The sequence below is a fragment of the Triticum dicoccoides genome, chromosome 6B, assembly GCF_002162155.2.
Source record: "Triticum dicoccoides isolate Atlit2015 ecotype Zavitan chromosome 6B, WEW_v2.0, whole genome shotgun sequence".
In the NCBI taxonomy this organism is placed as follows: Eukaryota; Viridiplantae; Streptophyta; class Magnoliopsida; order Poales; family Poaceae; genus Triticum; species Triticum dicoccoides.
The window spans coordinates 413804130-413830145 of record NC_041391.1 but is presented as its reverse complement, the minus strand read 5'-3'; positions in this window follow the sequence as shown (position 1 = coordinate 413830145).

Here is a 26016-nt window from a genome sequence, read left to right as displayed (position 1 = left end):
GACCGGATCTGCCGCGCCATCATAGCATGGCGGCATCTCCAGTCAGAACTTGTGCGGCCACTACACTTGCCGCAGGGAGAGGGCGAAGCAGCGCATCCCCGGTGCTTCGTGCGTCGATGAGGCTGATGGAAGAGCACCTGCCATATGGGTCAGTGGCACGGTCTGGAGGTCGAGGAAGAGGATTCCGATGCACCCTTACCTGGTGCGCCAAATGTCGGATTTTGGGGTCCGGCAACCTGTGAGAGGTTCGAACACTAGGGTGCATGCGGAGATCTCAACCTGCCCAGCCTGCCTACTCACGATCCTCCCTATCCTAGCGCGAAGAGCTCATAGAGACACAAAGACGTAGAGATTTGTACTGGTTCGGGTAACCGTTGTGGTGTAATACCCTACTCGAGTGTGGTGTGGTGGATTGCCTCGAGGCGCTATGGATGAACTAGTACAAGGATGAACAAGCCTCAGGAGGTGAGGTGTTCTTGAGCTGGTGTGGTGCTCTACTCGCTCTAGTTTCAGTCCCTTCCTATGGTGGTGGCTAAGTCCTATATATAGTGCCTTGGTCCTCCTCCCAAATATGAGCGGGAAGGGATTCCACAACGGCGGGATTTGAAAGGGGACAAGTAGTACAGTCTATGCTGACAAAAGTAGTCTTCGCCTGCAAAAAGCCTCTGGTCATGACGCTGCGGTGGGCTCGGTGATGACCTTCGTCCTGCCGTCCTGGTGGTCTTGGTCTCACTGCACCAGAATGTAAACCTTTGGCTTATTCCTCGGGACTCTGCGCCTGCGGCTTGCCTCCCTTGCGCCAAAGAGGAAACCTGCGCTCTACACCCTCCTGGCGCCCGCCTGGCCTTGGTCATCATTGCTCACGTCAGCTGAGCCTCGTGAGGTTGCTACATATATCTCTCCACCCCTCAGGAGCCCTCCTGAGGAGGCCAACTCCTTCAGGGGTCTTGGCATCATCCGTCTCGCGAGGCTTGGCCCCTCGCGATGGTCTTGTGGTGTTGATGTCGAAGCTAGGCCGTACCAGGCCATCGATGGAGCCACGTAGTGGGCCGCTGGCAGGTAGGACTGGATGCCCCCAAGTCCAGGACACCGACAAAAATGGTGTGGGACCATGATGTCAGGAAACCAGGAGGAAGCAAAAAATTTATAGTTGTATATACTAATAAGGACGCACTTGCATACGTGCGGCTATGGCCCTGGTGGGATCCACTATCATCCTCTCCAATTAAAGTCATCTCCTGATTCCTCTTGTTCGCTGACCATGTTGACAAGGCGAGACGGCGGCGCCATGACGAGTACAACAAGACGAGAGGGCCTCGCGGGCCCTACAGATGGTTTGATATAGTGCCCACTGATCATTCAGGAAGAAAGGATCATAGGGCCACATGTCCACAACAGCATTGTCGTTCGCTTGTTCCCCGGTGATTCGTCCTTCCGCGAGCCGGTGCTTGTTGAGGAGATGGAGGTTGCAGCACAACTCCTCCTATGCTGGTAGCTCTTCCACCATTAGAGCGTGAAGTGCAGCCGCACCTGCTCTATGGTGAACACAACATGAACCTGCTTGCGCGGTGGTGCCGGCTCCTGGTCGGAAGCCACGTCCATCATCTGATTGTAGTCGCTCAGCTCGGCGAGCTCACTCGTGAGCCAGCATGTCCGGCTGTTGGACGAAACCGCTGCCAAGCACGAGTCTGACCGTCATGGCCCTCCCAGACCGCCTCCCTCGCCCGCGTTCACTTTCCGCCCGAAACGGTAGCGCCGCCAGTGCCGCTTCTGGTGTAGACGATTGCTCCGTGCTCAAACGACACAAGTGTCATCCGTCCATCCATCTGCCGCCCACATTAATGATATGCGGTTGCCGAGGTGGCTACTCCGGCACTAGCCGTCCGTCCCTCTGCCGCCCACCATTGCTTTATATACTGCTGCACCGGCCATAGCCGCAATCATCCACCTTCATTCCCTTTCTCCTATCTACATCACTACTACCCACCATGGCTGCCCCGCGCTACAAGCTCTTCGGGACGGGCAGACGATGGACCAGAAGCAGATGGCAGCCATTGCTTCTGACTGGCTAGCCGGCATGCAGCAAGAGGACGACAACATCCCAATGGAGAACATGGTAGTCGATAATCCGGAACCAAACCCTCCTCCGCGACATCCTTGCTGGTGTTGTCATCGTTCTAGGAATGGGGTTACCCAGACTTGCCTGCCTGCGGCCCACGGCATGGCTCCATCAACAGCCTGGTACGGCCCAGCTTCGACATCGACAACTCAAGACCCTCGCGAGGCGGATGACACCAAGGCCCCCAAGGGAGCAGCCTCCTCAGGGTGGCTCCCAAGGAGCGGAGATTTCTATGCAAGGCTCACTTCGTGAGGTTCGGGTGACGTGAGCCATGACGACCAAGGCCAGGTGGGCACCAGCGGACGCGGTGTACCAGTTTACTCTTTGGTGCTAAGGAGGCAAGCGCATGCGTGGAGTTCCGAGGAATCAACTAAAGGTTTCCATTCCCGTGCAACAAGACCAAGACCGCCAGGACGGCAGGATGGAGGTCATCACCGAGCCCACCACGGCGTCATGACCAGAAGCTTCTGCAGGCGAAGACTACTTTCGTTAGGATAAGATGTACTGGTTGCCCCCCTTCAAATTTGGCCGTTGTGGGATCCCTTCCCGCCTTCATTTGGGAAGCGGACCAAGGCCACTATAAATAGGATCTAGCCACCACCATAGGAGGAGGAGATCCATTCCACCCTCGCCAGCTTGCAAGAGCTCAAGACACGCCTCCTGAGGTTGTTCTCCACTGTACTAGTTAATCCTCAACCCTTTGAGGCCAATCGACCACAAAGCAGGAGTAGGGTTTTACACCGCAAGGTGGCCTGAACCTGGGTAAACTGCCATGTCCCCTTTCCTTTGAGTTCGTTGAGCTAGGCCGTGAGATTGGCGAGTAGGCAGGCTAGGGAGGTTGAGTTCTTCGCTCGCACCCCAGAGTTAGAACCTCTCAAGGGTTTGCAGAACCCGAAATCCGACATTCGGTGCGCCAAGTAGGGGTGCGTCGAAGATCCGCCGCTTCGTCCGCTGCGCTCTGCTGTCGGCTCTTAGGGCGGGCGCTCCTCCATCAACTGGATCGGCGCGCAGCTTCGGGGAGCCGAGGGCCTTCGAGCTTTCACCCCTGCCTTGAAGTGGGTGTAGTGGTCTCCCAAGTTCAGGCTGGAGCTGCCTCCCCGCTACGACAACACGGCAAATCCGGCAGGCTTCCTCCAAGCATACGAGGAGGCAGTTTGGGCGGCCGGTGGCGACAAGAAGGTCATGGCCAACTGGCTCCCCATGGACCTCGCTGGCGCGCCGCGTGCCTGGCTACTGAACTTGTTGGGGTCTTGAGTTGCCTTCTGGGAGGAGCTGCACGGCCTCCTCATCGCGTGCTTCACGGTGCCGGCGCCCCACATCGTCTCAACCCTCCTTGGTGGTTCGCAGGCGCCGCCCTTAGACTTCCACGCCAAGCAGTTCTTCCGCCAAGTGGGTGTCGCCCGTGTGCCCAAGGCCGGCCTCATCTTCGACTCAAGGGATCACCCCGCTACCGCCGCAGGCGCAGGCGCGCTCCCGATGCTCTGCACCCCCACCATCTGCAATGTGGCGGTCACCAAGGCCCTCATCAACGATGGAGACGGCCTCAACATGCTCTCTATGGAGGCATTGGCTTGCTTCATGTGGCCCATGGCCGGCTCCATCCCACCAGGCCTTTCTGTGTAGTCGTCGACGGCTCCACCTGCCCCCTGGGGCAGATCCGCCTCCTCGCCACCTTTGGCTCCCGCGATAACTACCGCACCAAGCTTATCGACTTTGACATCGCCCGAATCAGCCTCCCGTACAACGCCATTCTCGGGTACCCAACCCTGGCCAAGTTCATGGCAGCAACTCATCCATCCTACAATCTCATTAAGATGCCGGGAAGCAGCGGCATCCTCATGGTGGCAGGAGACACCAGGGATGCACTGTTGGCCCTCAAGCTCACCTTCAGACCCGTAGTGGCCACACAATTAGGTGAAGAAGAAGCCCAGAGGCCCCGGGGGCCGCGCCAGCAAAGAAGAAACAATTGTTCTCCCAAGATCGTGTCGAGACGAAGCAAGTACCGGTTGACGAAGATGGAGCATCGGTCGCCACCTTCACCATAGGTGACGGCCTCCCTCTAGATCAAGAGAAAGCGTTGGTCAGCTTCTTACGAGCCAACAAGGAAGTGTTTGCGTGGGAGCCCAAGGACTTGGTTGGGATCCCACGGCTGGTGAACCCAGTTATTGTCCCCAAGAAGGGAAGGAAGGAGCGCATGTGCGTCGATTTCACCAACCTCAACAAAGCATGCATTCAAGACCCCTTCCCGCTCCCCCGCATCGATCAGATCGTCGACTCTTCTGCCGAGTGCGATCTGCTGTGTTTTTTGGACGCCTACTTGGGCTATCACCAAATCAAGATGGTTGTGGAAGATGTGGAGAAGACGACTTTCCTGACCCCATGCGGAGTGTACTGCTACACCTGCATGCCGTTCGGGCTCCATAATGCCCGAGCAATCTTTAAGCGGCTAATGTATATCGCTCTAGGCCAACAGGTCGGGACGAACGCTAAGGCTTACGTCAACGACATAGTGGTGAAGTCTCGGGAGGCAAGGACCCTCATCTGGGACCTAGAAGAAACATTTGCCAGTCTGCGCAAACTGGACCTGCGGCTCAACCCAGAGAAGTGTGTGTTTGGCGTCCCCTTTGGCAAGCTGCTGGGCTTCCTGGTGTCGCACAGGGGGATTGGGGCCAACCCGGAGAAAGTCAAGGCCATAGAAAATATGATCCCACCACAAACCCTCAAGGAGATGCAGAAGGTGGCAGGCTGTGTGGCCTCGCTGGGGTGCTTCATTTTCAAGTTGGGGGATCACGTCCTCTCGTTCTTCAAGCTGAGGAAAAGGAAGGGGTCATTCGAGTGGACCCCTAAAGCTGACATGGCTTTCCAGGACCTCAAGAGATACCTTACCAGCCCACCAGTGATGGTGGCACCGTGTCCCCTCGAGCCCTTGGTGCTCTACCTGGCCGCCACGCCTCATCACTACAAAAAAAAATACACTTCCGTGATGATACGTGTTTTTCATAGTAGGTCGCGTTTTATGTCATGCATGGACATCCATGATGATTTTATGACAGAATCAAGATAGTCATACTTCTGCTGTCGTACAAGTGTTCCATGACATTACCAAAATTTTCATCACGGAAGTGTCCACTTCCATGACGATAAATCGCGCATCACAGAAGCGCTTTCGTCAAGGGTGACCGACAGGCCACCGTAACGGAACGCCGTTAAGCTATCGGGTTGGGTTTTGGATCCGATAAACCATTAACAGCCATGACAAATGGGGATTTTCCACGTGTAAAATCATCATTCGCTGGAGGAAACATGTGTCGGCTCATCGTTGGGACAGATGTCATCCACTCATTGGACAGAAGGCGCCTATGATACGTTGACACGTGGCACGGCCCAACAGAGGCCCATTCATGTGAAAAGGCCGGCCCGTTTGACTTGTTCAAAAGGTGGCAGGCGGGCCCATGGAAAGCTTGTTAATGGCATGTTCGCATATAGCCCATTTACAGCCCGCTAACCCAAGGCCCGTTATGCCCTATCCAAATTAGGCCCAGTAGCGTCATCTGGGCCAACCAATATGATTCGAGCCCATTTTCACTTATGGCCCATGTATGGCCCATGACGTCCTTCGGCCCATATGAGGCCCTATGTAACTCTTGGCCTATTAATGGCCCATGGTGAAACTGGCCCGTAATGAACAGTGTATCACTTTACACCCATTAACGGTCCATGGTGAAACTGGCCCGTAATGAACAGTGTATCACTTTATACCCGTTAACGACCCGTTATTCCGTTGGGCCGTTTCTAGCCCATTTTCTCTTTCAGCCTTCTCAGATCCCATTTATTCTAGGGCTCATTTCCAGCATTCGTTTACTTACGGCCCGTTACTGTCATTTTCTTCTTGTGGGCCAAATTCAGCCCGTGGTTACAGTCGGCCCATTTGTGGTCCATTAATACGTTGGGCCGTTTTCATAGCATCATCAAATACGGCCTATTAATGATGGCCCGTTATGGTCGGCCCATGAACGGACGATTCCAACTCTAGCCCGTTTACAACCATAATGTGGCCTGTTATTGCCCCATGTTTGGCCAATCGATCATACGGCCCGTATAAGGCCCATTGCCGATACGGCCCGTAGAAGGCCCATTGTTTCTACGGCCCGTAGAAGGCCCATTGTTTCTACGGCCCGTAGAAGGCCTACTGTTTCTACGGCCCGTAGAAGGCCCACTGTTTTTACGGCCCGTAGGAGGCCCAGTGTCACTACAGTAAATATTAGCCCATGGTTATTGTGGCCTAGTTTTAAAAAATAGGTTATTGCAGCCACTAGCAAACTGCGGAAAAAGAACTGCACTGACTAGAAGCAAACAAATAAACAAGACAACAAGGAAATAAATAAGCAAGCAACTTATGCTAGGCTATCACGGCTATTACACATATTACATCCAGTGGGCATCAATGTTTGCCACCAGTGCAAATATAGGGAACAAAGAAGCATATAAACGCCGCAGCAAAACAAGTCCAGAACTGAAACCACTTTAGAAGAGTTCAAGAAACAATATCCTGGGTACCCATAATGCTGGCAAGATGCTTAGCAAGCTTATTAACTTTCTCTTGTTTGGCCCTTAAATCCTCATGCGCTTGCTGTTGCACAAGAAAGTACGCATCTGAATTCTGCAGGGACTTCCTCAGTCCTTCGGCTTCTTGCCGCAGCACAGCGGACTGATGCCTCTCAGCTTGTACCTGTTACTGAAGAAGCCGAAGTGATTCAGGCAGCGAGTTCGAGGAGCTTGTGCCAGCGGTATTGGCCAGTAACTCGACCACTACATCAACGCAGGACTGTGGGGTTTTCTCACTGTCTACATGATCATTTTTATCACATTTCTTGGAGACCAACAGGGTTGTCTCACTATCTTGAACCTTATCTGCAGTACTTTCTCTACCATTGCATAGTGGGGTGCTCCTCTACAATATTCTGTTTGCATACTACAAGAGAAACAAGCAGACACATCACATGTTTAGCTTGTAGTATACGAAACTCATTTTGGTAAACTGGTTCGGTAGTAAGGTGAACAGGATAACAACATGAAACAAACATATATCTATGTACTATGGTCACTGTATTGTCCATATCATTCAAGTTTATGTTCCCTAATCAAGATAGAGACACAGTTCAACTCATATATTTTTAAGACACAACAGCATAGACAGAATATAAGTGTGAGAAACTACACAGCATTGGCAGCACTTTTAATGTGCATCACATGAGAACATAACTGTTTATACAACTTAAGCTAAAATCAACATAGAGCAAGAAGTTAGAACAACAATCTAGTTAAAGAAATAGGTTTAAAACATACCTGTTGCGCCATTGGAGTTTCAATTGGATCCTTCAAATTCGAAAGTAGTTGGTATGAGTAAATACAGTGATACAATAGCAAAGAAGTATGGACCATAGGTATGGAATCGGACCTCAGAACAGTTGCTCTTCTGCTTTAAACGTGGAGTTTGGGTTAGCTGTGGTGGTCTTCATGCTTTGGGCACTGCAGTATCTTTACAAACTGCTCGTGTGGGGGTACTCTATGGTGGACATGGTGCTTTGTCAACTAGAAGTGGGTTACTATCCGCTGGGGTTGCGGTTAGATGGGTTGTAGCTAGTTCTCTGCCCAACGGTGTAAGTGTGCAATCTGGAAGAGTCTCGATTATGTGTGGTGGGGCTAGTTTGTGGGCTAGTACAACCATGGTTCTATCTGCATTGACGGGTAGCACTGTCTTTTGTGAAGAACGGGTTTTTGCTCCCTTAGATACTGCCATCACCCCCTCCAATTCAAATGGCTAATAAACAAGAAAAGAAATTGAACGTACAGACATTGTATGATAGAAAGATGTGGTAACTCACATATATGTTGTCTAACCAAACAGGACAGTGTGACACAATTTCACATATATGATGCCTTACTAAACAGGATAGCATGACACAGTTTCAGATATATGATGGATAACTTAACAGGATATAATGGCATAATTCAACATATGATGAGTACCTAAACAGGATGACATGACACTATATGATGTCTTTCTAAAATAGGTTGGGATGAAATAATTCACATACATGTTGTCTAAGTATACAGGATGGCATGATATAATTGACAGAATTGATTCATATACTAAGCAGCTAGCACTCACATGTATGATCTCGAAACTAAGCAGATAGAATTCAATATTGTATGTATGATGTCTAAACTAAGCAATGCAAGACACCATATGCATCATATGAGAAATATAAACATTGCAACTTAGAGCGTATACCTCAGGTGGGATATAGGACTGGTCATCTGTCTGTGAATCCTCCTCTGAGGAGCTCCCTGTAACCATCGAGATATATGCTTCAACAGGTACGATTGCCTGCTCTGAAGACCTTGTTTTCACTCTAGATTTTTCCATAACCGGCTCAAATGGCTGATACACATGAAGAGTAGTTCAATATACACAAATTGTCGACAAATGGAATATGTAATGAAAAAAAGATGGCATGAGATAATTCACATATATGATGCCTGGCTCCATGGCGGTGCATAATTCACATATATGATAACTGGCTGAAAAACATGGCATTGCATAATTCACATATCTGATATAGAAAGCAAACAGGAGGCATTCACACAAAGCATGTCTAATCTAAGCAGATGTCATGGCAATGCAAGACACCATATGCATGATATGAGCAATATAACCAAGCCAAGTTAGAGCATGCACCTCGGGGGAGGGGGGAATACGGCTGGTCATCTGTCTCTGAATCCTCCTCTGAGGAGCTATTTGTAACCAACAAGAAATCTGCATCGACAGGTAGCACTGACTGCTCAGAAGACCTTGTTTTCACTCCAGATTTTCCCATGACCGACTCAAATGGCTGATGCACAGGAAGAGTAGATGAATGTATAAACATTGTTGACAAATGGAATACATTATGGGAAAAAATATGGCACGATACAATTCACATATACAATGACTGGCTAAACAGGATGGCATTGCATGATTCACGTATATGATGCCAGGCTAAAGAAGATGGCATTGCATAATTCCCATATACTCCCTCTGTTCCTAAATATTTGTATTTTAAGAGATTTCAAATGGACTACCACATACGGATGTATATAGACATATTTTAGAGTGTAGATTCATTCATTTTGTTCTGTATGTAGTCACTTGTTGAAATCTCTAAAAACGCAAATATTTAGGAATGGTGGGAGTATGATATAGAAACCAAACAGGTGGCATTCACACAAAGCAAATCTAAACTAAGCTGATGACATATAAGATTTATAATGTAAGAAATGCAAGGCGCCATATGCATGATATGACCAACATCAGCATGCTAGGTTAGAGCAAACACCTCATATGATAAACATGCATGGTCGGCTCCTTCTAAATCTCCATCTGAATAGTTATCTTCCTCTGAAATACAATCTAGAAATGCAGGAGGGGGGGGGGGCACTTCGCCCACCATGGAGCGGCGTCTGCATGACATTATATTCCCACGCAACGGTCTTCTCTTTTTCTCTACATGTTCAGTACGATTGTGTACAATATCTAACATGGATAATAAAAAAATAGTTAGATTTTGTAAGGCCTAAGGGGTGCATGCAAAAATCAAGACTGATGGTAGCAAACGAGTGGATGGATCCAAAACTAATGATAGCATGTAGATTATAGCTCCAATTTAAAAAGATAGACAATGGATCATCGATTGTTTGTTGCCCACCCAACATGAACAACATAGAAGACCCCAGATGAACCAGATAGTAGACATATACTATTCATTGCTGGCTCGATATGAGACCCATGGGCAATTCAAAACTCAAGATTGAACGATAAAGTAACAGGTAATAATAACCGATGTATAACGTAAGCAAACACGAAAGATTGCGACCTCTCTTCTGGAACTGTGTAGTCCTCAGGTTCATCTGCTCAGTCGATGATGGTAATGCAGTTGGCGTGGCTGCTGGCAACAGGGAAGATGATCTGAGGCAGCGAAAGAAAGTCTGCAGTGGGGATGTCTGCTGCAGTGAATGCTTCTGTCGATGGTGCACCTCAGGTGGGGTGGATGATGGCACGGCAGGAGCAAGACATAACACACAGAGTTTTCTTTGACGCCTATATGAAAATGAAGTAAATCTGTAAGGGCTCCTAAGAATTGGAGGATTCTATAAACGCAGGGACAGGAAAAATACAGGAATAGGATAGGAATGCACGTGCAAAATAGAGCATTTGGAAACATAGGATTTTAGTCAACCTCGGTGTTTGGCTCACATGAATTGGAAGAACACAGGACTGGAGAAACAAAGTGATGCGACGAGTGTACAACCTCTTTGGCATAGCCTTGTGGACCTCAGCATCATTGGGTTGTACGTGGAGGATGTTGATGATGCTGGTGTGACTGTCGGAGGCGGGGAAGAAGATCCGAGGCCTCTGGAAACGGCGACGAGGGTACTGCTCCGCTGTGATGGACGGTTTCATCATTGGAGCAGCTCCGCTAAGGTGTACGACGACGAGGATGAAGCATGAAAAGAGAGAAAATGTTAATCTGAAGTGGGACCCTAATATCATCTGCAATAGAAGATGTAAAATATATCACCAAAAAGTGCTAGATGCAAAATGCATCAGCCGCGCCACGGCCGCTCCGACAGATGCTGTAAGTACTGTTCACTCCGAACTTAACTGAAGAAAATGAACTTTATAGTCAAAACTGAATTTTACTATCAAAACTGATTGAACTAGTAACAGAGCATTGCAATAGATGTTTAGGGCGTTCGAGCACTAGTAGCAGAGAAGCAGTGATCTAAATCAGCAGACGCTCGAGCATGGAACGCACTAGCAGAGAGCAAGTCGTGCAGTAGCAATGCGAGCAAGTGCTAAAGCAGCAACTCCTGTAGCTACCGAAGGTCGTGCAGCAGCAGCAGCGCAAGCAAGAGCAAGAGCAGAGCAGCAGCATGAACGAAAGTAGAAGCAGTGCAGCAGCGTGACCGACAGCAAGAACAGAGCTGCAGCGTGAGTGAGAGCCTGAGCACCTGCAGCTAGTGTCGTTGTAGAAGTCGTCGCCGAGGAAGCAACGACATGGGGGAGAGACGCCGTGGATGATGTGGCCGGTGACAACGCCATTGATGGAGACACGCCATGTCTGCTCGGTATCGAGCACCAACAGCCCCGTGAGATCGAATAAAAGATAAAATGCAGCAGTGAGTGCAGAACCTACTTGGTGGCACCGAGTTGGCCTCGGCTTCATCGGAAGAATTGGTGATGGTGTTGCGATTCCGATGGGGCAGGTCAAGACGGTGTTGTGGGGATTGAGGTGGTGCGATAGACGAGGCGAACATTGGGGCAGCTCCTTGGAGGTGGAGGATGGGGCGGCTGATCCGGCGGGACGACGAGATCGACAATGGATCGTCATCCAGTGCGGTGGATGAGGGACGGCAAGCTGTTGCGGTGGACGACATAGTCGGGGAAGAGTCTACGGCTGGGCGGCGGTCATAAGGCCGACTGAGGAGCGTGGGGTTTTGCTGGTTTTGGCGGCCTCAGTGTACGAATGGGGGGGGGCGAAGGGGGAGGGGGAAGCCAAGCTTAGGGACGCACTTGTCCGAAATGTAGGGTAAGTTACTAGCATACCCCCACCAATTTTGACACCGCGACGTGGAGCTTCATTTCCGTGCTGAGGGGTAGAAGGGGGATTTCGCGTGTCTGGGGTGCGGGAGCGATTTCGGATGAGGAGGGAGTTCTCGCGCGAGTCCAAATTTCGGGATAACAAGGCGCGGCGCGGGTTGAAGAGGCGGGAGTTTCAAAGCAGGTGAGACAAAAGATACTCGAGCTTGAAAATTTCGGGATAACAAGGTGCGGATTCCTTGTTCGGTAGAACAAACTTAACGTGTAAAAAAACAATTCATACAAGACACAAGAGAGTCATGCCCCCTTTTACTATATTGCTATAGATGCCATTGAAAAAACTACAAAAAAATGTAAAAAAAATCGGGAGAACAAGATTACCCTGCACAGTACCAAATTGATTCGCACTTCCCTCAACAACAACAAAAAACAAATCAATTCCCACCAAAGAAAGAGTAATGTCCCTTTTTATATGATTACAAATGCTATGATCTCAAATTTCAATTTTTGAATCCACGTTATGTTGAATTCGAATATATCATTAGGTGACCTTGCGGTTTATAATTGATGTAGTCGTACATTTTGATCTTCCATCATATATGAACATTTTACTCCACCATGTGAACATATATATTGTTGTCTACCATATGGACTAAATTTGAATCAATTTTCCTTATTTGAATATGATTGTTGTCAAGTTATACAATAATTTAAATATTATCTTGATAACAAAAAACATGCATGTAGCAGTAATCATATATCACTATGAACTACATGTACCATATGCTCTCCAATTCAAATATTTGTATCCATTTTATGTTGAATTCAAATCATACTACATTATTGGTCTAGGTAGGGAGATGTTCGGGATAATCTAAACCCTGTTTTCATATGTATAATTTTTGGCTGAATTGGGACAAGTTTTGGTATAAGGTTCTTGCAAAACCAGAGATTCTCTCAACAAGCCTCGTGGTTCGGAGAGGGAACGTGTCACCTTTGTGTGCGAAACGATATATGCTGCCTCCCCCCTGATTTTATTTACAGAGGCAACATAGAACTATATGAGTGCCCTGTTAAATTTTGGAATTATTTCGGGTTCATTTGGCCTTTTTATACATTAATTGAGTTTCTAGACTTTTAATGTGCATAATCTAAATATGAATTGCATGCACATGCTCCGGTGCACCAAAGTGGGTTGAAAAATCACATGTGTGTCCTTGGTTGAATTTCTAGGTCCCATGGAAGAAATGAGAAACTTAGATTTTAAATTCATGTAAATACAAAACTTGCCTGGAAATCATGGAACTTGGCATGGTGTCATGTCATGGCACGAACATGTTGTGGTAAAAAATTGGGCCGATTTGGAAGCTCGTGGTTCTAAGAGGGAACGTGCCACCTTTGAGTGTGAAACGATATATGCTGCCCCCCTTGAGTTTCTTAACAAAGGCAGCATAGAACTACATTAGTGCCCTGTTAAAATTTTGAATTATTCCGGGTTTGTTTGTCGTTTTCTATACATTAATTGAGTTTCTTGTCATTTAATGTGCATACGTCAAATTTGAACTACAAGCACATGCTCTCGTGCACCAATGTTGGTTTAAAAATCACATTTGTGTCCTCGGGTGAATTTCTAGGTCCCATGCAAGAAATAAGAATAAAGTTAAAACATTTGGGCATCGTGGCTCGGTCGAGAACATTGAGAAACTTGGTTTTAAAATTCTTGTAAATCCAAAACACATCTGAAAATCATGAAACTTGGCATGGATGTCATGTCATGGTACTACCATGCTGTTGGAAAAAAATTGGCCGAATAGGAACAGATTTTGGTATAAGCTTCTTGCAAATTGAAGCTTCTCTCAAGAAGGCTCGTGGTTCTGAGAGGGAACGTGCCACCTTTGAGTGCGAAACGATATACGCTATCCCCCTTGAGTTTATTTACAAAGGCAACATAGAACTACATGAGTGCCCTATTAAATTTTGGAATTATTCCGGCTTCATTTGGCCTTATTTACACATTAATTGAGTTTTTGGTCATTTAATGTGCATAATTCAAATTTAAACTACAAGCACATGCTCCCGTGCACCAAAGTTAGTTGAAAAATCACATATGTGTCCTCAGGTGAATTTCCAGGTCCCATGCAAAAAATGAAAATAAAATTCAAACATCTGGGCATTGTGGCTCGGTCGACAACATTGAGAAACTTGGTTTTAAAATCATGAAACTTGGCATGGTGTCATGTCATGGTAGTACCATGCCGTGGTAAAACAAATTGGATGAATAGGGACAAATTTTGGTATAAGCTTCTTGCGAATCGGAGCTTCTCTCAAGAAGGCTCGTGGTTCTGGGAGGGAACGTGTCACCTTTGTGTGCATAATTCAAATTTGAAATACAAGCACATGTTCCAGTGCACCAAAGTTGGTTGAAAAATCACATCTGTGTCCTCGGGTAAATTTCTAGGTTCCATGCAAGAAATGGGAATTAAATTCAAAATTCTGGGCATTGTGGCTGGGTTGGAAACATTGAGAAACTTAGTTTTTTAATTCCTGTAAATCCAAAACACGCATGAAAATAATGAAACTTGGCTTGGTGCCATGACATGGCACCAACATGCTGCGGTAATCTTACAGTCCGATTTGCGAAGGCACACACGTTAACAATCAACAAAGTCATTTTGGAACAAGTGATGTCAAGTTACAATCGGAAACACGAGTATTATTGAAACCGTGGGCGTTCTACTCAGTAGTACCATTTGCGTGCCGCCATGTGTCCCCATCTTTTATTAGCTAGGAGGCGCCGTGCAAGGTAGCTATTTGAGTACGAGAGGCGTGCGATCAGACCCCTGCTCGTGCTTATCGGGAGGAGAGCCCTTTGACCTCCATCTGACGTCCACCTCTCTCCCAAGGTCTCCATTAATGGCGCCCGAGCCTCTGTTTAATGGCGTGGTTATGTCTCACTTGACTGAGATTTAAGACAGAAAAAAGAAAATCTAAAAGCACGGATCTTGATGTAAGATCCGACGGGCCTATATACCATCTACTGCGACTTATAGCAAGACTGATGAATATATAAGGACGATTAATTGTCTTACATAATTAGAAAGATAATTAAAAAAGCCACATGTGGCTACGCCCGAATTACACAAGGGAAAAAGAAGAAGGAAGACAAGGATCTGGCTCGCTGATCTCTACTTTCTTGATGCGTTGCTGCAGGTCGCGGGAACTAGTCTCCGCGGCGAGCGGTGATGAGCTCTTTCGTGTCCTCAAGACACTGCTTGAGAACATCCACGGATTCCTCCACCAGCCTTTGGCGCTCGTTGCGGAGCATGTCATTCTCGTCCATAAGTTTCTTGACGATGACGCCGGTCCTCTTCAACATGGCACTGGTCTCCTCCTGCTGGTCTGCACTTCGGACGATCTTCTCCCTCAGTAGGTCGCGCTCGGCCCGGAGCCTCTCATTGCCCTCCCTTAGTTGCCGGAAGACGCCAGTAGCCTATTCAAACGAGGCTTTCATGGCGTCCTGCAACCTCGCCCAGCCGGAGATCTGATCCATCTGGCTATGGACGATCGCATGCATGCACCTGTAACAGTCGTCGCCTGCCCGCGAGAAATTTTACCAGGCCGCCGCTGCACGGCGGGACATCTCTGCTACGTCCACGGCGTGGCCAGACCAGTCTGTTGCATCGACGGCGCGGCGGGACCTCCGTGTTTCTTCAGCGGCGCGGCGGGACCTCTGTGCTGCTACTTTCGCGTGGCGGGAGATGTCGGCTGCTCTCGCAGCGAGGCGGGACATCTCTTGTGCTTCCGCTTGCATGCTCGCCTCTCCCCATGGCAATCTCTCGACCCAGAACTCACGCTGGCCATGGCAGACGCAAGTGAAGGATGCTGAATGACTTGTTTGTTTTTGTGGATGAGGAGTTGAGGAGGAATGTGCAAGTCATTTTGGCATACTAGTATTTATAACCGAGTACTAATACGCTTCTAAGTGGGAAACCATTTAGGTTGTGATTGGTGTGAACAGGTTTGCAATTCAATATAGCATGGTACTAATACGCTCCTAAGTGGGAAACCATTTAGGTTGTGATCGGTGTGAACAGGTTTGGAATTCAATATAGCGTGGAGTAATTTGGAATGTGACGAGACGCAAGCTCAAAATTTATTGACGGTTCTAGTTTCGAAGTGCGACACCATTCCCGGATGGAGTAGTTCTTTTTGTACTCCCTCCTTTCCGGTTTTATAGGGCTTATCTCAAAATTTTAGTTTTTCCATTTTGTAAGGCTCAATTTGGTTGTATCCCACCACATGTTCAGATTCCAAGGTGCATTAAATCATTGCATGCAAGTATTAAGAGAAAATTGACCAATGCATGTACTTTATGCATGCATGCATTGCAATTAATGCATTGATAAACATATTTTTTTGCGAAAAACAAGAGCATTAATTAGGTGCTTTTGCATACTACAAAAAATATTCCACCACTCACCATCTTGGTTGGTGAGATTTTTGAATTAAGCCCTATAAACCGGAAAGGAGGGAGTACTGCTGTGTATGTGCAATAACTGGCACTGTCGTATACATATCTTACGGTTAATGGGGCGTTCGACAGGAATAGCCGCGTGGCGAGCTCTAGGCTAGTCTTTTTTTCAACTGCATTAAACCTATCTCTCGGGACTTCTCGCACGCACCATCGTGCCACCCACAAAAACTTGTACTCTGAGTTTAGTACTACGTTATACAGGAAGAGAAGAGGTGCACGCACGCACTCGTCCTCTCAAACACGCGTCTGTTTTTTCTCGAAAAGGAGGATGATGACCCCTGGCCTCTGCATCTGGGAGTCACACACGCATCGATAGCTACGAATTGTAGTATTCTCAACCATCCGATTGGCTCTATCATGGATCTACCTATCTACTGAAACATGTCTAGATACATCTATATTTTAACAAATGGAAGGCATGTATTGTGGAACGGAGGGAGTGCTTGTGATCAAAATGGATAAAAAGGGACATATCTAGAACTAAAATACATCTACATACATCTACTTTTATCCATTTTGATGACAAGTAGTACTCCCTCCGTCCCATAATATAAGAATGTTCTTGACACTAGTGTAGTGTTAAAAACATTCTTATATTTTGGGACAGAGGGAGTACTTCTTACCCAAAGGAACTTTATATCCAACAGACACAAAATATTCGTTTGACTGTTGGAAATTACTGATCTGATGTCGAAGTAATTGTTACATCGCCACCAAAACCCACCATTTCTTAAGCTAAAGTAGACCAAGGTAATCCCTATATTAGCATATTACTAAGATAAATAGAAGGCACTATAGAAACATTTAGGACTTGAGCTTGTCAATCTGAATGTGCAGGGACACCAGCTTAGCCCCGGCCAGCAGCTTGGGTGGAACTGTCAAGAAGGTCAGCTCCTGCACGTCAACGTTGCCGGGATCCTTGCTGCTTGTCACCTCCATTTCCACCTTGACGGTGTCGGTCATGCATTTGGGCTCCCCCGGCGGGCCGTTCGCCCACAGCTTGGCCACATAGTGCGGCAGTTGGGACGCCCCCACTCTAATACAGACGCGCGGCCGTCCTCCTCTGCGAACAGCAAGAGTCGTGGCTCCGACAGTGGCACTTGCAGCTGGAGCACCTTGCCATACTGGATCCTGTGCACGGGCATGGGACGCGCGGTGCTGGTGTGGTGGTAGAGCGCCGCCGGCGGGCCTTCGTAGCCGCAGACGGGCACGGGGCATTTGCAGGGCGCAAGTGTACACACGCTCTGGTGATCGCCGAGCTTGTGGTAAGTGACGTAGAGGCCACAACCTTCTTGCGGGCACTCCACCCTCACCGACGAAAGGACATAGTCCACCGCCATGTTCCGCACGTCGAAGCCACCGCCGCGCTTGCACTTCTAGCACTGCCACTGGTTCTCGGGGCGCTCGACGCGGCAGTCCGTGCAGGCCAGGTGCCCTCCCTTGCACTGCAGAAATCAATCGAACAACACATCAATCAAGAAGCCTGCACCTTGCTCAATCAGCCGAACGGACAAGGTGTATTCGTACCTCATACACTGGAGGCGTCAAGGGGCAGAGGCACAAGGACAGTGGAGCACGGTGAGGTCCATCGAGACCTTAGAGAGCTCCATCGTCCGGTCCTGTTCGGTCTGCATGATCTCACCCTCCTCGTGCACAACCATCCCTCGACTTGGGCCGGGGCATTACAAAGCTTTACCATCACATATTTTATACTTCTTCAAGGTGCATTAAATCAACACGTGCAAGTATCAAAAGGAGAGTCACGGCATGCAAGCATGCATTGTAATTAATGCATCGGTGAACGCAAATTATTGAAATATATCGACTGCAGTGCTTTGATGTGTCGCGTCAACTTGTACATCAACGAGAAGTTTGACTATCCTCTCCCTCGTGAACTTAACTGCACCTGCCTTTGGCTGTATGATAGGTTGGCCACACACCTATCGGGCCCACCTGTCATACACGCAAAGGCAGGAGCGTCCCTCCCTCGCCCATGAGCGTGGTGGCTGGCAAGACTAGGAGAAGCTTTCGCTACACGCTCTCCCTCCCACACGTGGTGGACATGCAGCAGTTCAATCTGTGTCAGATGACCAGAAGCGTATTGTAGTACTCCTCTAGTGCAGTAGTACTCCATCATTGTTCGACTTCCCGAAGAGGCGAAGATCCAAGCGTAGCCCGGACGCTCGTGTGGCACTTTCATGTGTAGTGTAGTCTAGGATAGCGTGTACCATGCCTGTAAGCTTAAAATCGTTGGGGTCGGCTCCATGCTATGTGGCCGTCTCGAAGTTTTTAAAAAATAAAATAAAATAGTCTTCTGGCCCTACCTGTCACCCTGGTGATTGTAGTTTGCACGCTCATCTGGTCAAGACAGGAATATATATTTTAATTTGTTTTTTTTTCTAAAAGGGGGGACTCCCCGGCCTCTACATCAGAACGATGCATACTGCCACATATATTTTAATTTGTGGTGGGTGAATGTTAGAGGTTGCAGCAAATATATTTTGTACACCGCGGGTCTTTCAGCCAAGTTTAGAGGCAAGCATGTGGGGCCAGTGCTATGATGTGTCACTTCAACTTGTACAACGAGGAGAAGCTTGATTTTACTACATGCCTTCTCCCTCGCCCATGCGCGCAGTTGCTCGCAGACGAGGATATGCTTTTGCTTAGTGGTACTTCTACAACAAGCTATCCGTCCCACTCGCGGTGGATGGACAAGCAGCAGTGGGTTCGAAACTATAGAAGCAGTAGTAGTAACATCATTGTTCGTCTACTCGAAGAGGCGAAGAGCCAAGCGCAAACTGAACGTTGCAGTTGCGAACATTGGAGCACGCATATAGCCAGGCTCTTGGATGAGACAAAACTGCTATGTGAGCCCACTATTGTACTAGTACGTACAACTACTTGCTAGTATAGCCCTGTAAACCAGAAAGGAGTATTTGCCCTTCCAGAGATTTCAACAAGTGACTAGACGACACCGAGACAGAGTACATATGGAGCAAAATGAATGAATCTGCACCGTAAATAAATACTTGCTAGTTCTATTGTTTTCCTCTCTGAGGTGCACAATATTGAGTATACTGACTAGTCTCTTTTTGACACACATTTACATTTTTTTGACACAGTACAGACGCAAGCGCTCATATACACGCGCATACACTTACCCCTATGAACGCACACACGCACGGCACTATCATCTTGAAATTTACGAAGTCACCATAGGCACCTCGTCGTCGATGGGTCCATAGGTGCTTGAATGCCAAGGAGGGAGAGGGTAGCGGTTCCCGAGACGTTGAAAGGTCAATGATACATCATCAATTACATGCAGAGGGAATTAATTGGAGAAGCAGAATAGAGCTAGCACGATGTGAATGCAACAGAATTTGGACTCTCAAATAATAAAGGCGCCCCACCACTCCAATCCATCTACTCCCAAGTCTCTGCACAACACTGCTAACTCCAATCCAAGACCAAGTTACCAGAAGCCACAAGAACCTATGGAGGCGATGGACGCGAGCGGCAGTCGGCTGTGCCAAATCATCCAAGGCGCAAGCCTGCGGCCCCACACCACATAGCGTTTGCAGACGATGCCAGCGACCACAGGCATCATAGCCCTCGCCGACGCCAGCTTCGCCTCTCGCATGGATGACATGATGGTCAACTCCATCCGCAAGTTCACCGCTGTCAAGAAGTGTGCAGACGACCTTGTCGTACTGCTCCAGCCCGCACGCCCAGGCTCCTCATTGCCTGGCATCCTCATCGGCCTCCATGGTGATGAACTCTTTCAAGCCCTGGTGGCCTTGCAGGTGCCGGAGGTCGCGACGAAGAATGTGCACCTCGAGGCCGCGCTCGCTGCGCAGCGCCTCGTCATGCAAGAAACCTTTGACCTGCACATCCACATCTACGAGGAAATCGTCTACATAGGCCACTACAAGGCAAGTGAGGACAGAAAGACGTTGGCCTTCTTCCAGCGGCTGGAATCTTTGGACACCATTGTTCAGAAGCACGTCGACCTGGCCACGAAAGCCGCTGCTACTTAGGCGCCGTTCGGTGGGCCGGCGCCCTGAGTCGAGGAGGTGGACGTCGTCGATGGATGCATCTCTTCTTCTTGCCTCCTGTAACCAGCACTGCATCGCCTCGTGGCCTTAATGTTTTATTAGTATAGTACTCCCTCCGTTCCCAAATATAAGTCTTTCTAAAGATTCCAGCAAGTGACTACTACATACGGAGCAAAATGAGTGAATCTACACTCTAAACCATGTCTACATACATCTGTATGATGTATTCCATTTGAAATAGTATCTAAAAGGCTTATATTTATGAACGGAGGGAGTATATGGCATTTTTATTCTAGTCGTAACGTTTTCACTGTGAGGTGGGGCCGTAGTTGAGCAAACCTATCTCGCCCACCGAGCGTCGGCCAAGTTTAGAATTAGAAGAGAGAAACGAGGGAGGAGAGCTTGCTGTAGCATGGACGCTGTTGTCAGATGGGACTCGTGTTTATAGAATAGGAGTACTGAGCACTCGTGCCTCTTTTTTTTTGAGGGAAAAATTAGTCGTATATCTAGTACCACTAGTTGGGTGTGTGCGACCTATAGCTGTCATCACTTTACGTCTCCTTTTCGAACCGCGGCTACGCTTCACAGTACATATTTTTTTCATGCATTTATCCTCCTATATGTACTCCTAGGCTATTTCCACATGCTCCCATTCGCCGACATGTGGGACATAGAGCATCTGGGTCATAGTGCATGCCCTCACATAGTAAAAGGTCTCCAGGATTAGATTTGCTGCCGTCACATAGTAAAAGATCTCCAGGATTAGATTTGCTGCTGAGGGAGTCCTGGAATAGGGGGTGTCCGGATAGCCGGACTACCATCATCGGCCGAACTATCATCGGCCGGACTATCATCATCGACCGGACTCCAAGACTATGAAGATACAAGATGGAAGACTTCGTCCCGTGTCCGGATGGGACTTTCCTTGGCGTGGAAGGCAAGCTTGGCGATACGGATATGTAGATCTCCTGCCATTGTAACCGACTCTATGTAACCCTATCCCTCTTTTGCGTCTATATAAACCGAATGGCTCTAGTCCGTAGAACAACAACCATTACAATCATACCATAGCCTAGCTTCTAGGGTTTAGCCTCCTTGATCTCGTGGTAGATCCACTCTTGTAAACATACACAATATCAATATCAATCGAGCAGGACGTAGGGTTTTACCTCCATCAAGAGGGCCCGAACCTGGGTAAAACATCGTGTCCCTTCTCTCCTGTTACCATCCGCCTAGACGCATAGTTCGGGACCCCCTACCCGAGATCCGCTAGTTTTGACACCGACATTGGTGCTTTCATTGAGAGTTCCTCTGTGCCGTCACCGATAGGAAGGATGCCTCCTCCCGTCTTCAAGGACGGTATTTTCGCCAAAGGAGCCTTGGCCGCCGGCCAAACTATCCGGCTAGGTGGTTTTCTTATGACCGCCTGTCCGGCCACCGCTTCAACAATGACCTCTCAAGTCGTCAAAAGCAATCTTCGCGTTAGCTCGGAATTCGCCGAGCGGCTGGATCCAATAGAGCTCTCATCCGTAAACAAGCTCTTGGATCGCATCGCCGCCCTGGGAGTCGCTACAGACTACAATCAGATTGGGCTAAAAACCGATCTGAGAGAGATTAACTCTCCCCAGGTCACCCACCATGTTGTAGTGGTAGAGGAACAATGCGGCGACTCTTCTCCTGTATTGAAAACTAGTCATGTCCGGACTCCCGAACCCCCCATGCCGGATTCCCGCGGAGGGATGGACTTCGATCAAGCACTGAACTTAAAGTCAGGCATCGGACCAGACTCGTTGGACAATGTCCAGCAATCCAAGCTTCCAAATTCGGAAACTTCTCGGCCCTCGAGCCTTGAGATCGGTAGGGTTCCGGACTTAATTACACCCACCCGCCCAGACATATGCGATCTATCTCTAATCCGGCAAGAGCCCGCTGAGACAGTACATCACTATTGGGCCAGATTCCTCCTGGTTATGGACAGGATAAAGGACTGCCGAGAGGAAAATGCAATCTCAATTTTTTGCAATAACTGCACGGACGAGGGAATCTTGAAACCCGTCAGCCGTCGTGAAATTACACGCTTCGCCGACCTGGTATCCATAGTACGAAAGTACTGTGGGATGGAGAGTTTCCGGACAACTGAAAATAAGTTTTGGGACAATCCGGCCCCGAATACAACCCTAGTCCGCAACAAAAGGGTGCATTACACTCAGGCACCAGATACAAAAACCAAAAAGAAAAAACCCCATAAAGGGCACGGAACCGTACTGGAGGGATGGCTTAGCGGACCCTGTAAAATTCACAGTACAGAAGGCGCCGTCCCAACACATAGCCTTCGAGCATGTTGGATATTACGGCAGGTGGCCAAAAGTGGAGAGGAGATTCTAGCCTCGGAAAACCACTCCAACAACATCGGTATAGTATCAACAGTCTTCGAGACTTACGCATCAAATAATATGCGGAAACGAACAATCCGCAGCCTCGCCGAAGTCTACCAAGTAGCAACAACCACTCCATGGAGCGACACAGCCATCACCTTCAACGCCAGCGATGAACCTAAATTCCGAACAGCCCAAGCTTCAGCCGCACTGGTACTTAGTCCAATAGTGGACGGCTTTCGACTTACAAAAGTCCTCATGGATGGCGGCAGCGGATTAAACCTCATCTACGAGGAAACCCTTCAAAAAATGGAAATAGACTGGAGCCGCATTGAGCAAAGCAGCACAACCTTTAGAGGAATAATCCCTAGCCGGGAGGCGCGCTGCACAGGAAAAATCACACTCGATGTGGTATTTGGCTCGCTAGACAATTACAGATCCGAAGAAGTCACCTTCGAAGTGGCCCCGTTCAACAGCGGATATCACGCTATATTAGGACGAGAGGCATTCACAATTTTTCAAGCCGTACCCCATTACGGGTACATGAAGCTCAAAATGCCTGGGCCCGGCGGAATAATCACTCTCGTTAGTGATCCGGACATAGCACTCCGCGCCGAAAACAAGACAGCCACAATAGGCTTAGAGGCACTATCCGAAGCCCTAGCGGCAGAGGAACTCACCGTGCTGCGCTCTACGGTGAATAGGGACGATGTGATACTCGATAAGAGATCCAAGTCCACCTCCTTTAAACAAGTAGATGAAATAGTAAATTCCAGGTCCACCCAACGGACCCGACAAAGACGGCCTCCATCGGGGCACAATTGAACCCTGATGTAGACGCCGCACTGCGAAAATTCCTTCGGGAAAATTGGGACATTTTTGCCTGGCACCGCTCGGATATGCCCGGAATCCCACGCAGATTGGCAGAACACAGCCTAACATCCTAAAAGGATTCAAGCCAGTCAAACAGGCTCTTCGACGATTTTCCGAACCCAAAAGACAGGCAATGGGAGAAGAGCTAGCCAAACTATTGGAAGCCGGATTCATCAGAGACATCAAACATCTGGATTGGCTAGCAAACCTGGTAATGGTACCAAAGAAGGACAAATCCTGGCGCCTATGTGTCGATTTCAAAGACCTAAACAAAGCCTGCCCAAAAGATCCCTTCCCCCTCCCCCACATCGACCAAATCATCGATGCCACCGCAGGGCACGATTCATTGTGCTTCCTGGACGCATACTCCGGCTATCATCAAATCAAGATGACAGAAGCGGATCAAGCCGCAACGGCATTCATTACTCCATATGGACCATTCTGCTTCAACACGATGCCTTTCAGACTTAAAAACGCTGGCGCGACATATCAGCGCATGATTCAGACATGTCTGGCTACCCTGATCGGCAAAACAGTAGAGGCATACATAGACGACGTAGTTGTCAAAACTAAACACATCGAAACTCTAGTAGACGACTTGAGGCTCACATTCGACAACCTTAGAGCATATGACATCAAGCTGAATCCGGAAAAATGCGTTTTCGGCGCACCAGCTAGAAAGCTGCTGGGCTTCGTCGTATCCGGTAGAGGAATTGAAGCAAACCCAGCCAAGATCCGAGCTCTGTCACACCTAGATATCCCAAAAGACCTCCAGCAAATACAAAAATTGACTGGATGCGTGGCGCCTCTAAGCCGCTTTATCTCCCGTCTAGGAGAAAAGGCATTGCCCCTCTATCGCCTCCTTAGGCGCACCGAACACTTCGAGTGGACGGATGCTGCCACCGCCGGACTCGAAGAAATAAAGGCCATATTGGCAACAAATCCGGTACTGGCTGCGCCCAACCTGGGCGAACCAATGTTGTAATACATCGCAGCAACGCATCAAGTTGTAAGCGCGGTACTCGTCGTCGAACGAGAGACGGAAGGGTATAAATTCCCTCTTCAAAAACCAGTATACTACGTATCCACTGTGTTAACCCCCTGCAAGTCCCGTTACCCGTACTATCAGAAGATAGCATACGCAGTGTTCATGGCATCCCGGAAGCTCCGACACTACTTTCAAGAGTGTTCGATAACAGTGGCCGCTGAAGTACCACTTAACGACATTATAAACAACCGCGACGCGACGGGAAGGATTGCAAAATGGGCCATCGAGCTCTTACCATTTGATATAACTTACAAACCTCGGCGAGCTATAAAGTCACAAGTTTTGGCTGACTTTGTCGCTGAATGGACCGAAGCCGAACTCCCTAAAGAGTACGGCGCATACTCCAATTGGATTATGCACTTCGACGGCTCTAAAATGTTAGCCGGATTGGGGGCTGGCGTCGTATTGACGTCTCCGACTGGAGACACAGTCCAATACGTACTTCAGATAATGTACACGGACTCCAACAACGCTGCCGAATACGAGGCCCTTTTACATGGTCTCCGGATGGCAATCTCCATGGGCATTCAACGCCTAGAGGTGCGCGGGGATTCAAACCTCGCAATATCCCAAATAAATGGAGACTTTGACGCTAAAGATCCGAAAAAGGCAGCATATCGCATCGCTGTCCTAAAAATGTCAGCCCGGTTTGAAGGACTTGAATTCCATCACGTAGCCCGGGATAATAACCAAGCAGCTGACGTACTGGCACGCATCGGCGCAAAATGCGACGCTGTCCCTCCTAACATCTTCCTGGAACGGCTCTTCAAGCCATCCGTACTATGGGAAGAGGAGTCCGGAAATAACAAACCGGAACAAGCCGCACCAACCGGCGATTCAGCCGATGACATAACACCTTCCGCCCACGACATAACGGCAGTAATTGCCCCGTGGACAAAACCATTCCTCGCCTACGTGCTTAGGCAGGTGCTTCCCGAAGACCAAAATGAGGCCCGCTGCATTGTCCGGCGATCTAAAGCCTACAAGGTCTATGAGGGAGAACTTTATAAGAAAAGCACAACCGGAGTCCTTCAAAGGTGTATCTCCGAAGAGGAAGGGCGAAATCTCCTGGCTGAAATTCATGCCAGACTAGGCGGACACCACGCCGCAGCTCGGGCCCTTGTAGGAAAGGCATTCCGTACAGGATTTTATTGGCCGACGGCCCGAGCAGATGCTCAAAACTTAGTCCAAAGATGCGTCGGTTGTCAGCTCTTTGCTAATCAGAGCCATATGCCACCCACCACCCTCAAAACTATACCCATTACCTGGCCGTTCGCGGTCTGGGGGCTTGACATGGTTGGACCACTTAAAGGGGGAACCCACAAGCATAGGTACCTATTGGTCATGGTGGATAAATTCACCAAATGGA